General features: G+C 39.9%; 1 protein-coding gene across 9 annotated transcripts in view; it reads left to right on the forward strand.

Moving 5' to 3' along the window:
- RERE (arginine-glutamic acid dipeptide repeats) overlaps nt 1–13,095 on the forward strand; it is a 259,220-nt gene that overhangs the window by 202,038 nt on the left and 44,087 nt on the right. The gene's annotated exons all lie outside the window — the stretch shown is intronic.

Below are 13,095 nucleotides of genomic sequence, written 5' to 3' on the forward strand. Positions count from 1 at the left end.
GGACAGGGAGGAGTGCTTGCATTCCTCAAAGGAGAGAGGGTTTGGGAAGCCTTGGGAATCTAGTTACTTTTCCATTAGTCCTAATTGCCAAGCTTCTCTAGAAGCTTCGGTTTCTGTTCTGCAGGTGTCACTTAACTGCTGGGAGGGTGGTTTTGGAAAGCGGTTTTCATATTTGTTCTGAATTTAGAAGGGAGATAACTCAATGAAAATTGAGTTAGACTATTTTCTAGCAATGTGTTAGCGATCTGGAAAATAATTTAAAGCATAACTGGTTGTTTAGACTTTTGTGTGTGTGGAATTGGGATGTTCAGTGGGGAAGAACATTACTGTAAAAATATTTTTAAACCTATCACTTACTGTAGGATGTTTCCCTTCTGAGACGTTCTTGTGAGATGATGCTGTGATATCATAGTCTTTCATTGGTAAATAGTAACACTGCATAACTCAAATAGAAAGAGGAGGATGAAATGATTCCTGGAGTGCCTCAGTTGACGTGTGTGTTCACTGATTCTCCTACTGAGAATGATGGGAAAACTTAATTACCGATCAAGTGGAGGTAGACTTTGCTTTAGTGTTCTGTTGGATTTTGAGGCATGAAGGCCCAGTGTTGGAAAGATGACAGCTTAGAAGGAATGCTGAAATAGTATGCTTAGCAACATCTAACAAATCCAGCACATAGCTTAAGCAGTCCTCTCCTCTTTTCTTCAGAGTGTCTCCTAGCAATGTATTTAGGACAAATTGGTGTTTACTTTAGAAATGAATTCTGCTGATGGTCAAGTTACTGAGAGGCGAAAGTACTCTTCTGCAGTTTGAATTACAGCAACTACGAAATGTGCTTTTAAATACCAAATGTCTCTGTATGATAGAGGAAAACAGTTTGCAGGAGAAAGGAAAAGAAGAACTAAAGCACTGAGAGTTGGGGGCAGGTGTCTGACCCTGTTTGTACTACTTGACTTCCACGTTTGAACTTGGGTATCAGGCCCAAGGCGTTTTGTAAAAGTTTTGCAAGTCTGCAAGTGGTGGGAAACTTTATATAAGCTATCATTTTTCTAGTGCTACGTTTTTGTTTCGCTAGGTCTAAATTTTTAGCATAGAGGAGACTAAATATTAAGTTTGAGCAACTGGGAAGCAGCGTGGTGATGGTTTTGAGCAGGCTTTTTTAGCCCCCAGTGGTAACTGATCTACAAATAACCTTTGACCTACAACGGATTGTTTAATCTCCGTTTCCTATTTTTGCCCACAGGTCTCACTTCTGCTTTATTTTAATTCCCAACCTTTTTCAGACAAAATTTACAGCAGTTTTGCTGTAGTAAGACATGCAGAATAAAGGCTGCAGTAAATAGTATTTGACTATCCAGTTTTGCTTTTCCTCCTTAAAGTGGAATAAGGAGTAATGTAAATTACAAGGCTGTGGAATTAATTTGTTTGTATTTTTTTCATCAGCGGAATAATTTCAGATACTTTGCCTGCTATTTTTCTATTGCAGTGTGAAGCAACCCTCTAGCAATTCTGGAAATGCTAGAAAAAAGGCCTTATTTTCCTATTTAGCCAGCATATTAATATGAGGTGAAACTCTAAAAATTATTATATGGACGCAAAAGCACTACGGCAACTCCCAAGTCCTGCAAAAGCTACTTGAAAATGAGTCAGGGGCATTCTTGAAGTGACTTGCCCTAAATGGAAACCGGGCTATAGGTCAATACGTCCTGCGCGTTTCTAATTTATTAGAGTTTACCTTACCAGTCACTGAAGCCTGTGGGGAGGGGAGCCAGGGTTTTTGCCTGTCTGCAAACCCCAAAGTTAAATCTCCTTATTATCCTGCTTCTTGTATAATGCCTGCCTTTTCTAGACACTTACATTTATGCCGCTTTCACTGCGGGAGAGCTCTTCCTAATATCGCCTTAAGCCCTGCGGTTGGAACATTGCAATAGTGGAAGGCAAGTCATACAACAGAAATACAAAATTATTGTAGAGACTAGGCCTCTTTTATATTAAATCAAGTTGATGCTACTGTACAGGAAGTCAGACTAGAGAGGTGAATATGACATTGTATTTCTTTTATAATAGTGGAAGGTGTAAAGTGGCCATGCTGAGAGATGAGAATTAGGCCATACTGTACTAAGTTTTCACGAGCATGTTAAGGAATGTCCTATTTGAGTTGTCCCTTTGCTATTTTTTTTCTCTCCACAGTTAACGTACTATATCTTCTAAGAAAATCCTGTATTTGGCAATGTGTGTTTTAAGTAGTTTAACATAGTTTTTCAACTTTTTTTTAAATTGTTGCTTCTAAATGAATAACCAGCAAGAAAAAAAAAATCTTTATGAAAGAAAATATTTACTGCGTATCAAAGCTGTGTGTTTGTTTAGGTCTTCACTCTTCCAATTTACTTCAAATTTCCAGTTAATTTTGAAGTTTATGTCTGAGCGGGGTTCCCAGTGGGCATGAGCATAAACAGCTGTAGCATTCTCTTCAGGCTTTTAGAGGCAAGAGACACAGGACCTAGAATCAGCTCTTTCCTGAGCTGGCCCTCTGCTGAAGTGGGAATGCTGAAACGGATGAAGGAAAGCCAGTAGTTTTAAGGCTGGATCAGTAAGTGTTAACCTTGTGATACTCTGGAGAAAAAGTGTCTCCATGTAGATGACCTTAAGTAAAACTTCTGAAACTTCCTTGGGTTCCCATTGCACTCTGTCTTAAATATCTCTCCTCTGTTCCCATGTATCTTTCTTCCTGTTCCCTTTCTCCTGAACAGTTTTCTCTTAGTTATAGCTGTAGTTGGATGGCACAGTTGAAGTATCCTACTCTCACTTGGTTCATGCTTAGCAGCACTTTGGTTCTTCTACATGGTAAGCCGAGAAGTAAATCTTTGAGGCACCTATGTGACATGAACAGTTTTCATTAATAACTTTCATTTAAATTCATATGTTGTGAGAATGCAAGGTACACAGCTGGCAACAAGTTTTCTTAAGTATCTGATCTGGCTTTAAATGTGATTCCCCTCCCCGTTTTGGATTAATTTGCTAAAACTTTGTGATAATGTGAGACTTTCAAAGTATTTAAAATTCTCCTGCTCTGAATTCTTTAGGTGATTACACTGAGCTACTTGAATTTGAGAGTATTAGAAGCACCGGCATGGTGACAGGCCTGAGATAAATGTACTTAAATGCCTACAAGCTCGGAGATTGACTTACTGTGTTCTTGTAAATAGCTGAACTCTGTGTTAGTGACACGCAAAAGGTAAATAGAAACATGGAATGAAGGTGAGCTTGTGCAGAGCAATGATGTCCACTCAGAGCAGGAGGAGGAGGACGCCAAGTCCTGGTGTCAGCTCGCTCGGATTTAGACCCGGGTCCTGTTCCACTCAGCCTACCCTTGCGCTGGTCGCTCAGAGACACTTTGGTAAGCTTCGGTTAGGTTGCAGTTTCAGTTTGCCTGAACTATTTAAGGCCACAGTCCCAGAAGAAACAGATTTTTTTTTTTTTTTTTTTTTTTCCTCTGGCTGGAGTTCCTGCAACCTGCTTTGTCAGATGTGTTGGCTGACCAGTGGAACTCGGACATCTTATGCCGGTTAGTTAGCCACTAGAAATGGAGGGGGATGTATGTGATTGTCCCTTTGGCAGCCTTACATAGGTTTAACAGTAATACCGTGTTATGTTACTGAATTGAGGTTTTGGAAACACTGTGTCTTTCATGGGAATAGGCCCAAATACTTTTGACCTCTCTTACCTATTCTTAAAACTGGGGATGACACCGATCTGGCTGTTTTGAGGTTCTCAAATGACTCCTACTGCATTCTTCAGGGAAGGTTTATGGTACAGTGATGGTGACCATGGTCTAATTGTCTGCTTGTCTTTTTTCTGGCAGGCTGAAGCTCCTTAGTGAGCCTTGTAGAGCTGCTTGCTTAGTGAGAAGTCTAAAAAGAGGACAGCGAATCTTTGTGGAGGCATGCAGACTTTGGTCTGATTTTGTTTTGAATTTCCCTATTGAGCACATAGGTATCTTCGGTGTGTGTGATTTTTGGTTTGGCTGCTTAGCAAGAGACGACAGAGTGCAATCGAAAGGTCTTGCCTCTGGGTGGATGCTTCTGTATTTAGCTTTAAAACACAGCGTGACTAGAAGTCATGAATATCAACTGTTTTCTTTAGATCAAAATACCTGCAACATGCTGTATTTATGGGTGTAAGAACTACATATGCATCGCTTTTCTTCTTTAGGAAAAATATTCTCTCTTCTGATAGTAAAATCCTTCTCTCCAAATTAAATGCTGTTGGGATTTATCTCGGAGACGGAATAAGCTGTGCTCTGTTAATGTTAGGAGACAAAATGAGTTCAGTGTGAGCTTTCAGCATAAACTTTGTTTAATTTTAGATTGGGGTTTAGATAAACAATTTTATTCTTGCCTCATTAATGCTTAATCTTGTGTTACATAATATACAATATTGGCTTCCTGAGTAGCTCTTAAATGTAGTGCAAATGTGTGGTAGCTGAAAGGTCACTGCAGTTAGCATATGTGCAGGCTGGCAAGGTGTTTGTCCTCTCTGAGGACAGACTGTATACTCTTCATGTCATGCCTTAGTAATATTTGTGCAAAATTCTCAGGAGCATATGAAAGGTAAAGATTCTCCCTTGACGTAATTGTTCAAATAGCAGTTTTCCTTTGATCAAAAGAGGGGGATAATTAGGTGAATGTGTTTTGGTCCCTTAGTATACAGTGATTAGTTAGCCCTACATTGGCTTTTTAATATTTGCATTTAGTGGTATAACTTCTTTGTACCAATAGTTGAGTTTGTGTCTGTGGCATGGGCATTATCACTGTTCTCCTTTCCCAAAGGAAATATATTTTATTTGATGGTACGTTCCCCTAATGATAGCTATTAATACATTGCATAGTCAAAGCATATTATTTCCCAACTTGCCTTTGCTGCAGGAGTGTTCAAAAAGGGACAAGCTATGTAAGCCTTTTCTGTTTGAAAGCTGAACCTTTTTCCTTAATAACTTGTTCTAGCCTAGATGCAGTCAGAGCTGAAATTTTCCATTAGAGTTTGAAGCGACTGCCAACATAAACAGCCACTGCTTCTTTTCATTTCATCTCTGCTCACTGCTGCTAGTGCTTCCATTGCATGGATATTACAGTTGGAGGGGTTTGTTCTTGTTAAAACAGGGACTATAAGCTTCACATTTTAAAAATGATAGCCTAAGACTTTTTTTCTTGAGTCACAGCAGATACCCTACTGGGCTTCAGTCCCTTTTGAAAAATGGGCAGAGGCATCAGTTAGTTGCTTTTCCTGTGTAAGTGAAACCATTGATTCATTTGCATAGCAAACTCTTCTGTAGGGAGCATGTTGCCTTTTTTTCTTTTTTTTTTTTTTTTGAGCGTGGCTGTCTTAGCTGATTGAGGGAGAACATGAAATTAATATGTTTGGCTTTAAGGTAAAAGCACTGTACTGAGGAGGCACACAGTAATTCAGTTCATGCTTCTCACCAGGAGCAGAATAAGTAAGCCAAAGAATTTAATGAAATGCTGAGCTCATAGGAGCTGAGCTCAGATGGAGATATTCCTAAATTTAAGTGGCACTGAGCTGAAAGCTGTTTACAAAGACCAGATCATCTGTAAGGGATGTTCAGTATATGTGTTCACTGTGATATGGCTTGTTTTTAAAAGTTTAACTGTTAAACCTATTGCAAATGTCATCATTTTATTGGATAATAAAACAGAAGGTTTGGAAAGGTCTTTAAAGAGACATAAAGGTTTAACTCTAGCATACACCGTGTCATCTTCATCTCTAAAACTGATTTCAGGTCTTACAGGTGAGTAGAGCTGCTGACTGTATACTTTATTGGACAAGCTTGGGCCACAGTTCCAGCTTCATGGTTTATATACCATGCGTGGTCCTTTTTGTTTCAGTTTCTTGAATTTCTTCTTCTGACTTAACATATCATGAAGGTATTTATTGCTTATCTCTTAAATCCTTGCTCTGTGAACTGCCTTTTTACATTGACTGTTCACTTTCAGGGCCCAGTGCCACTAGTGTGGGCTCATCTGATCAATGACTATGGTTACATCTTCCAAAGACCAAAATACCCTTTCACGTACCTCTGTGTCTCGATTTCAGCTGAAGCAAGTAAAACTAAAGAAAGAAAGTACCTAATATGCTTTGTTTTTATTTGTTTTAAATCTCTTAAGCTTTCTCTTAAGAGAATAAGGTAATTAATTTTCGATTGTATTATTGTAGTTTTATATTCTAAAGGTAATTTACAATGTCATCAGCTCAAAAACTGGGCTGCTTATTTGAGCTTCTGGCTAAAAAACCTTCATAGGTGAAGACCATAAAAGCAGAAGGCGTATTCACTGTGCTAACTGGACTCTAGAAGTGTGTTTAGCATGGGTAATAAATCAACTCTGCACTCTGGTGGGGGTTTTTTTATTATTTTACATTACAAGATTGAAACTCATTGTTTATTTTTCTCTGAAGTTCTAGAGGTAGGTAGGGGTAAAATATTGTTGCAAGCAAGAGGGCCATTAGGCAATTGCATTGAGTTCTGTCAGAGAGCCAAAAAGGACAATTTCCGCTTTGTAGCGAAAGGTATGTAGTTGAAGATCTAAGCCAAGACTATTTGGGAAATTGATACAGTATTTTCTGAGTCTTCCTCAGCAGCCGAGAGAACACAATGCTTCTGTGACTCCTTATAGTTCTGTTACACTGCATTTTCCTTACCTTCTGTTTATAATTCACCATCGCAAGGCATTTTGTTTTATTTTCTTATTGTGAATTCTCTTTTGTGCATCTATGCTGAAGGGTATGTGTGACTCTGGTTAAAACGTTTTTGTTCATCAACAGCTGTATACTTTTTATTCTGTATTTTTTTTCCCTATGAGAAAAGATATTAGCTTTTCTTCTTTTGTAGCAGTTGTCAGATTGTATCAAATACTCAGACATCAATCCTAAGGTCCTATGAAACTCGGGTACATAAAATAGGTATCTATTTGAGAATTCGTGCAGTTTATTTTCACGGTTGAGTGTCCTGCTCTGGCAAGATTCTTTTCCACGGATGCCGTGCACCGAACCCTTCATGTTGGTTTTTTCCTATCCAGTTAGCGACTGAAGATGTGCTTTAAAACTTGAAGGTGGCTTTCAGAAAGGCAAAAATAAAAAGAGTTGTATAAGCAACGGTGATGTTTGTGGGACATCCTGTCCTAGAACAGTGTTAGTGTTATAAAATTTGGGTAACTCCTCAAAGAAGTTAATCTGTATAATCCTGCCTGGTGTCTGATTTTTGAAATAGCTTAATAGAGAAATATTCTCCACGTAATCCTCTCTGTGGTACTGACTCTCAGACCCACAACTGATAGCTGAGGATCTCATGATCTTTAATCGTATACCTAGTGTACAGCACTGTTGGGTATGGAATTGAAGTTTTTACAAGTTAAGAGCTGAGTCAGAAGCAAACCTAGTGACTTGCTCAGGGCAACCGAAAACGTCTGTGGTAAAGCAGGAAGGTAAGCCTTGATGTCCTTTGTAGTAGCTGCATTGATGTAAAAGTGATGTTGCACAAATCTCATCCTACAAGTACTTGATTTGGTCTGTGGAAGATATACACGAATCAATGGCTTTGTTTTATGGCAAGTTGAAGACTTCTGTTACGCATGAACATGGCATTCTAAGATGGTATTGTCTGTTTGGGGGTGGACGGTACCAGAGGGGACAACACAGTGCGAGTCTCTTTGGAAGAGCAACACGTCAGTGCGGAATATATGCTTCAGATGGTGTCTGCCTAGTGCTGGTTAGTCCCTCTTTCTTATCTATGCAGTGGGAATGCTAACTTTTAAAAATTCCTATATGGAGCAGACAAAGGAATTCTTTTTAAAAAGGGTTTTTAGAAAGGGAGAGAGATGTGGAGACAAGTGGTTTGGTTGGCAAGTGGTGAGTTTTATGGTAATTGCTCCAGTCTGAGATATTGAAAAACACGCTGCAGTGAAACTCAAGCAGCTTTTGCAGCTAATTCAGCTTCTGTGTTTAAGCCCAATGTTTATGGCCTATACGTAATTGGTTTTTTGATTTTGTGTGTGTGTCTTTGGGCCAAATTTTATCCTTAGTTATCCACTGGAAGCCACCGCAGACTGCTCACAGTTAGTTTTTGCCAGGCTGGTGGCTTGCTTACATTTGAGGAACAAGTGTTCTGTCTTGCCACTTGATTTTCTCTTCCTCGGCACCCACGCTGCTTTCTTATCCTAGTTGGGGATAATGAAGATAGATTACAAATGTACCATTAAGGGGAAAAAAACAGAGCAGGGGCAGCTAGACTGTAGCGAACATAACTGAGGGTGTTACCTAGGTGTTGTCCCAAGTGGGCCATTTCATGTGTGTATTTACAGTGTGTGGGAGAGAAAGAGACATTACAATTTCAAAAGGTATTGCAGCAGTTTTCTTTGAATTCTCAAGGTGAAGAAGTAAATAAATACGAACGGCTTTGACCTGTTGAGAGCGCCGCGTTACAGGAGAGTCGGGGTGATCTGGAGTGCTTAGCAGCGCACAGCCGCTTTCAGTTCCTTAACGCAGACACTCATGGAATTGTTGTCCGGGCTGTGTGGGGTTCAGTAGAGCAAGCCATTTGGGGGCCAAAGATTGTGCACCAGGAAAAGAAAAAAAAAAAAAAGTCTGTTGGCAGAGAGTAAACTATACTTTTAATGCATCTTGCCTGCCACACTGAGCATGAAATTAACTTTCTTCTTATACAACAGATCGTTGGCCTTAATCGTTGCTTCCTGCCCCAGATGGCACCGTAAGAACGGTATCTACAGCGTTCTTTTGGCATAGAATCAGCCCCCAAATACATTATTCAGTCCTAAATATCCTGTAATATGCTGCTATAACTGTACTGTGAGAACAAGACAATAACAACTTCAGTAGACAGATGCACTCATTTTGTCATTTTTGTTTCAAACCAGCTGTAAAAAAGAAGCAGTGCTTGATTACTGTTTTTTGTTGGGTGGTGGTTTTTTTTTTTTTCTTGCCAAGGAAAACTCCCAGGAATTACACAGATTGTGGAATAAACTGAGAATGGGGAGTTCAGAATAGTGGCTTTTGTTTGAAGGGGCTGTGCCATAGGGGAAACTAAGGCAGTTTGTGGATATAACAGGCTCTGTAAGCCTTGTACTTTAGGAAACATTTAACGTTACAAGCCGAAATCTGCTACGTTTGCTTTTGTTTTGTTTCCCCTTTCTATTTTGTATCTGAAAGAAAAATGCTTAGGAATATGGTAGAATTCAAATTCTCAGGACATAAAAATGCTAATGATTACTTATAGGTGATGGTGGTCGTCTTTTGGGTAAGCATCTACGGCCTTTATCACAGCAGCACATAAGGGAAGAGGCTTGTCCTGCAAGGTGGTCAGTTGGTAGCAGGAAGGCTGCAAATCTGAACCGTAGCCCTGTATACATGTGTGTGATGGTGGATTTATAGCAGGGGATTCCTTTCCCTGCCAAGAGGTAGAATGCATTTTCAGGCATCTTAATGTCTTCTGGTATGTGGGAAAAGAAAGATAATGAAGGTGTGAGTCACGTGAAATGCTTAGGCTTTGGGTTTCCTGTTCCTGCTTGTGAGTAATAAGTATTTTGCAAGGCTGGGGTCCAGCATTTGTGCTGTTCGGGCATTTTCCTTGGAGTAAAAGGGGCTCCCTCTGCTGACTGTGCCTCCGACATCGTCCCGGGTAGAACTCCGTTCTTACGCTGCAGCATCACACGTTCTGCAGTAAAGAAATCCAAGACGCTGCTTCTCTTCTTGCTTTCAGTCAAGTACAGGTAATGTCGCATCAAACATTGAGTAATCAAAGCAGGTTCCGCAGAAAACCTTTTGCTTTTTACATCCCTTATTTTTTACCAATCTTAGAATGTTGACGGGTGTGTTTCCTTCTGATTTAGATCTTTCAAGATTAAATTTTTCAATTCCCCTTCTTGTAAATGTGAACTTAGAAACTTTCTCTTTTGGGGAGTTGTAAACGATAGAGATCGTTTCCTAAGTAATCGCTGTATTTAAGAACTTGGAGTCTTAAGAAATAGACAAAGTGTTATGAGATCAGTGACAAAATAAAAAATGCTGACAGTACTGGTGGTTGGGAAATCCTTATTGGCTCTGGTCATCCGGTATGTAGAAAATTGGCAGGGAATATTGTTTCTTTTCATGCTACCAAACTCCTGTACAGCAGTAAGAAATCTGGCATTAAAAAGGTGCTGATAAGTGCTGTTATTGCCATGGTGGAATAGATTGTTCTTGTTGGGCGGAACAGCTGAGTTGATTCCTCTCCTTCCCCTCCCTCAGACATACTTTCTGTGCCCCCTTTTCCCTTCCTCCCAATGCCCCTGACACAAACAGAATTATTTTGTACAAGGCCTCTAGACCCTAACCTTTAAAGAAAGGGAGAGTACATTCCAGGTTATAAAACAGCTCTTTCCTCATGCAATTTGAGAAGTCCTCCCTCTTGTTTAATTCTGAGCCTGCTTTGTGCCTGGTGCCTCTTGTTGTGTAAAGCACTAGGACATCCCACAGGAACTCTTGATTTATTTTGCTAACTCTGCCCTTCTCTGTGGTTCAGAAACCTCTAATGATCTGTGAAGCTCCAAGAGTTTTGAGTTGAACAGTAGTAGTTTTAAGAACCTCCTCTACTACATGAAAGTCTTAACGCTTTCCACATGCTGGGTTTTTGGCCTCATGAAAAGCTGACCTCCTACAAATACAGTCCGTGAAGCTGGGCGTCCTGGGCCAGGGCTTGTTAATGCTGTTGTGAAATGGGGCGGGGGGGAGGAAAAAAAAAAAAAAGTCATGAAAACTCTGGGCTGTTGGCCAGCAAGGGAGATGTGATACAGTGACCATGTTTCTGTTGCCCTTTGTTACTGTGCAAGTTTGAGTAGCTTTGTTTCCGGTAAGCTTAATTCTGGTTTTGGTTTTCGTTTTTTGGTTTTTGTTTGTTGTTGTTTTGCTTGGTTGGGGGTTGGGGGTGGTGGTGGTGGTTTTTTTTTGTTGTTGTTGTTTTTTTTTAATGGCTGAGCAGGGGATCTTTGCCAAAGCTGAAGTCTTTCATTACCTGAATTGCAGTGGGAGGGAACTGGAGAAATAAATCATGCCACCTCTCCAACAAACAAACACAACAAAAAAAACCCCAACCAACACACCCCCACCCTCCCCCACCCCCCCAAAAAAGAAACCTCATTAAACTATAAAAACAGCCCTTGTCTCTCTCCTTTCCTTGTTGCTGCAGCCCTACCACTATTACTTTCCATCCATTACTTTCCCTTCCCTGAAGTTTCTCTTGGGCCTTTAAGGGTTAAGAGTGAACTTAGACAAATGTGCAATGCTAACCATGTCACTTGGATTTATCTCTTCTATTTAGCAGCACAAGATAAGGGAAGGAGGGATTTTGCCATTCTAAATGCTTATATCTAAAAGCCCAAAATACACATTTGTTGCCTGTGTAGGAGAGGGTGTGTCGTGACCTCACCAGAGATTGTATACTTGCTCCATGGGTAGTAAGTTGGGGGGTTTTGGGTTTTTTTTTTTGTTTTGTTTTGTTTTGTTTTGTTTTTTCCTGGGCAGTGTTCTTCACGTTTGGTGGTTGTGCTTCACTAGAGCTTGGCTGACTTCTCTGCAGTTTTGGTGTTGCACAGACTACGCTTTCTGCGTAGGTTTCCTTTCATTGTATTAGAGTGATACAGTTGCAGTGTATAAGGGCTTAGATACTGGAAGAACATAATTTACAGAAATAGGTGGGTTTTGGTTTGGACCCTGGTTTTTTGTTCTGCAGAATTTCATACCTTGCAGATTCAGATGTGATTAAAAATATGGGCTGTAAACCTTGCACGCTCTGGATGCTTAAAGAGCATATGGAAAAGTGCGTTTATCCTAATTCCCACTGTTAAATCAGATGCAGTATGTAGAATAACTCTGTGGGTTGTATAGCCGGACTTTCACCTTGTTCCGATGGAGTGACATGGACAAAGGCCTTCCGCCTTCAATGCTGTTTTAAAGTTGTATTGATTTAACAGTTCTAGCTCATGTTCTTATTCTGTGCCATTTGATGTGATAGATTTTGTTGTTGTTGCCTGGCTTTAGAAGAACATTCTTTTGTTGTGAGCTTAAGAGCTTCTAAAAAGAAGTCGTCTGCTCACTGTGGGCCTAAAGCTCCCCTCCCTATCTTTCCCTTACTTATATTCTTTTAAGGTGAGTAATGTTTTTGTTTCGGAGAAGTCTGTGTTTCTTAAACTTGTAAGCCTTTCGAAAATGATTCAAATGACTCAGCTAAAGGATGAAAAGGAGGAAGCTAAAGTCTTGTTAGATTTGAACAACCAGAGAGTTTTGACCCATAGCTGTCCAAGATATATTTGAAAATAATGCATATACTTTTAGAAGGTTTTATTTCATAGGTGTGTATCTACCATAGAGAGACAAATGGAGGTGGTAAGCTGCTGTTTGTGGTTGTTACAAACACTCCGCTTGCCCAACTCTTCTGAATATTTTTCCATGGAGCACATTAATGGTGCTGCTGAGGGCAAATCAATGGGATTGTTAAGTGTTTAAGTGAAAGCTGCCGTACCATTTTCCCACCTCATCCGATCACTCTTTTATAGTCCTTATCCCATGTTGACACAATCTCGAGTCATGACTCTCAAAAACCATGCTGGCATTTAGAAATTGCGACTGTTGAAGTTTTCATTGCTTCAGCAATTGAGTACCATGTAACAAATTTATGTGCATCACCAGTGAATAGCTAGTTTTATATATTTATGTCTGTGCCAAATCAGTGTTAAGTTTTTGGGGTTTTTTTTGAATTACTGAAGTTTTGCTTTGACCTTTTCAAGTGAACTTCTGTAGAAAAGATATGGGAAATTTTTAAAACTGAGTTTCACATTATGTTTGATTGCTTTAGTTGTCATCTTGGAGCTGAAAATGTGGATGGAATCCTGCAGGCTGTAGATAAACAGCCTTTCTGGTGCGCTGTTCAGTCTTGGTTTGTCGTTCCATAAAGGTCATGTCAAAATGAGGGGGAACAAAGAAAGAAAAACCAAAACAACAAAAAACCCCAGACTATTGGGGACTTCTTATCTT

Source organism: Mycteria americana, chromosome 18, assembly GCF_035582795.1.
Source record: "Mycteria americana isolate JAX WOST 10 ecotype Jacksonville Zoo and Gardens chromosome 18, USCA_MyAme_1.0, whole genome shotgun sequence".
NCBI classification, from domain to species: domain Eukaryota; kingdom Metazoa; phylum Chordata; class Aves; order Ciconiiformes; family Ciconiidae; genus Mycteria; species Mycteria americana.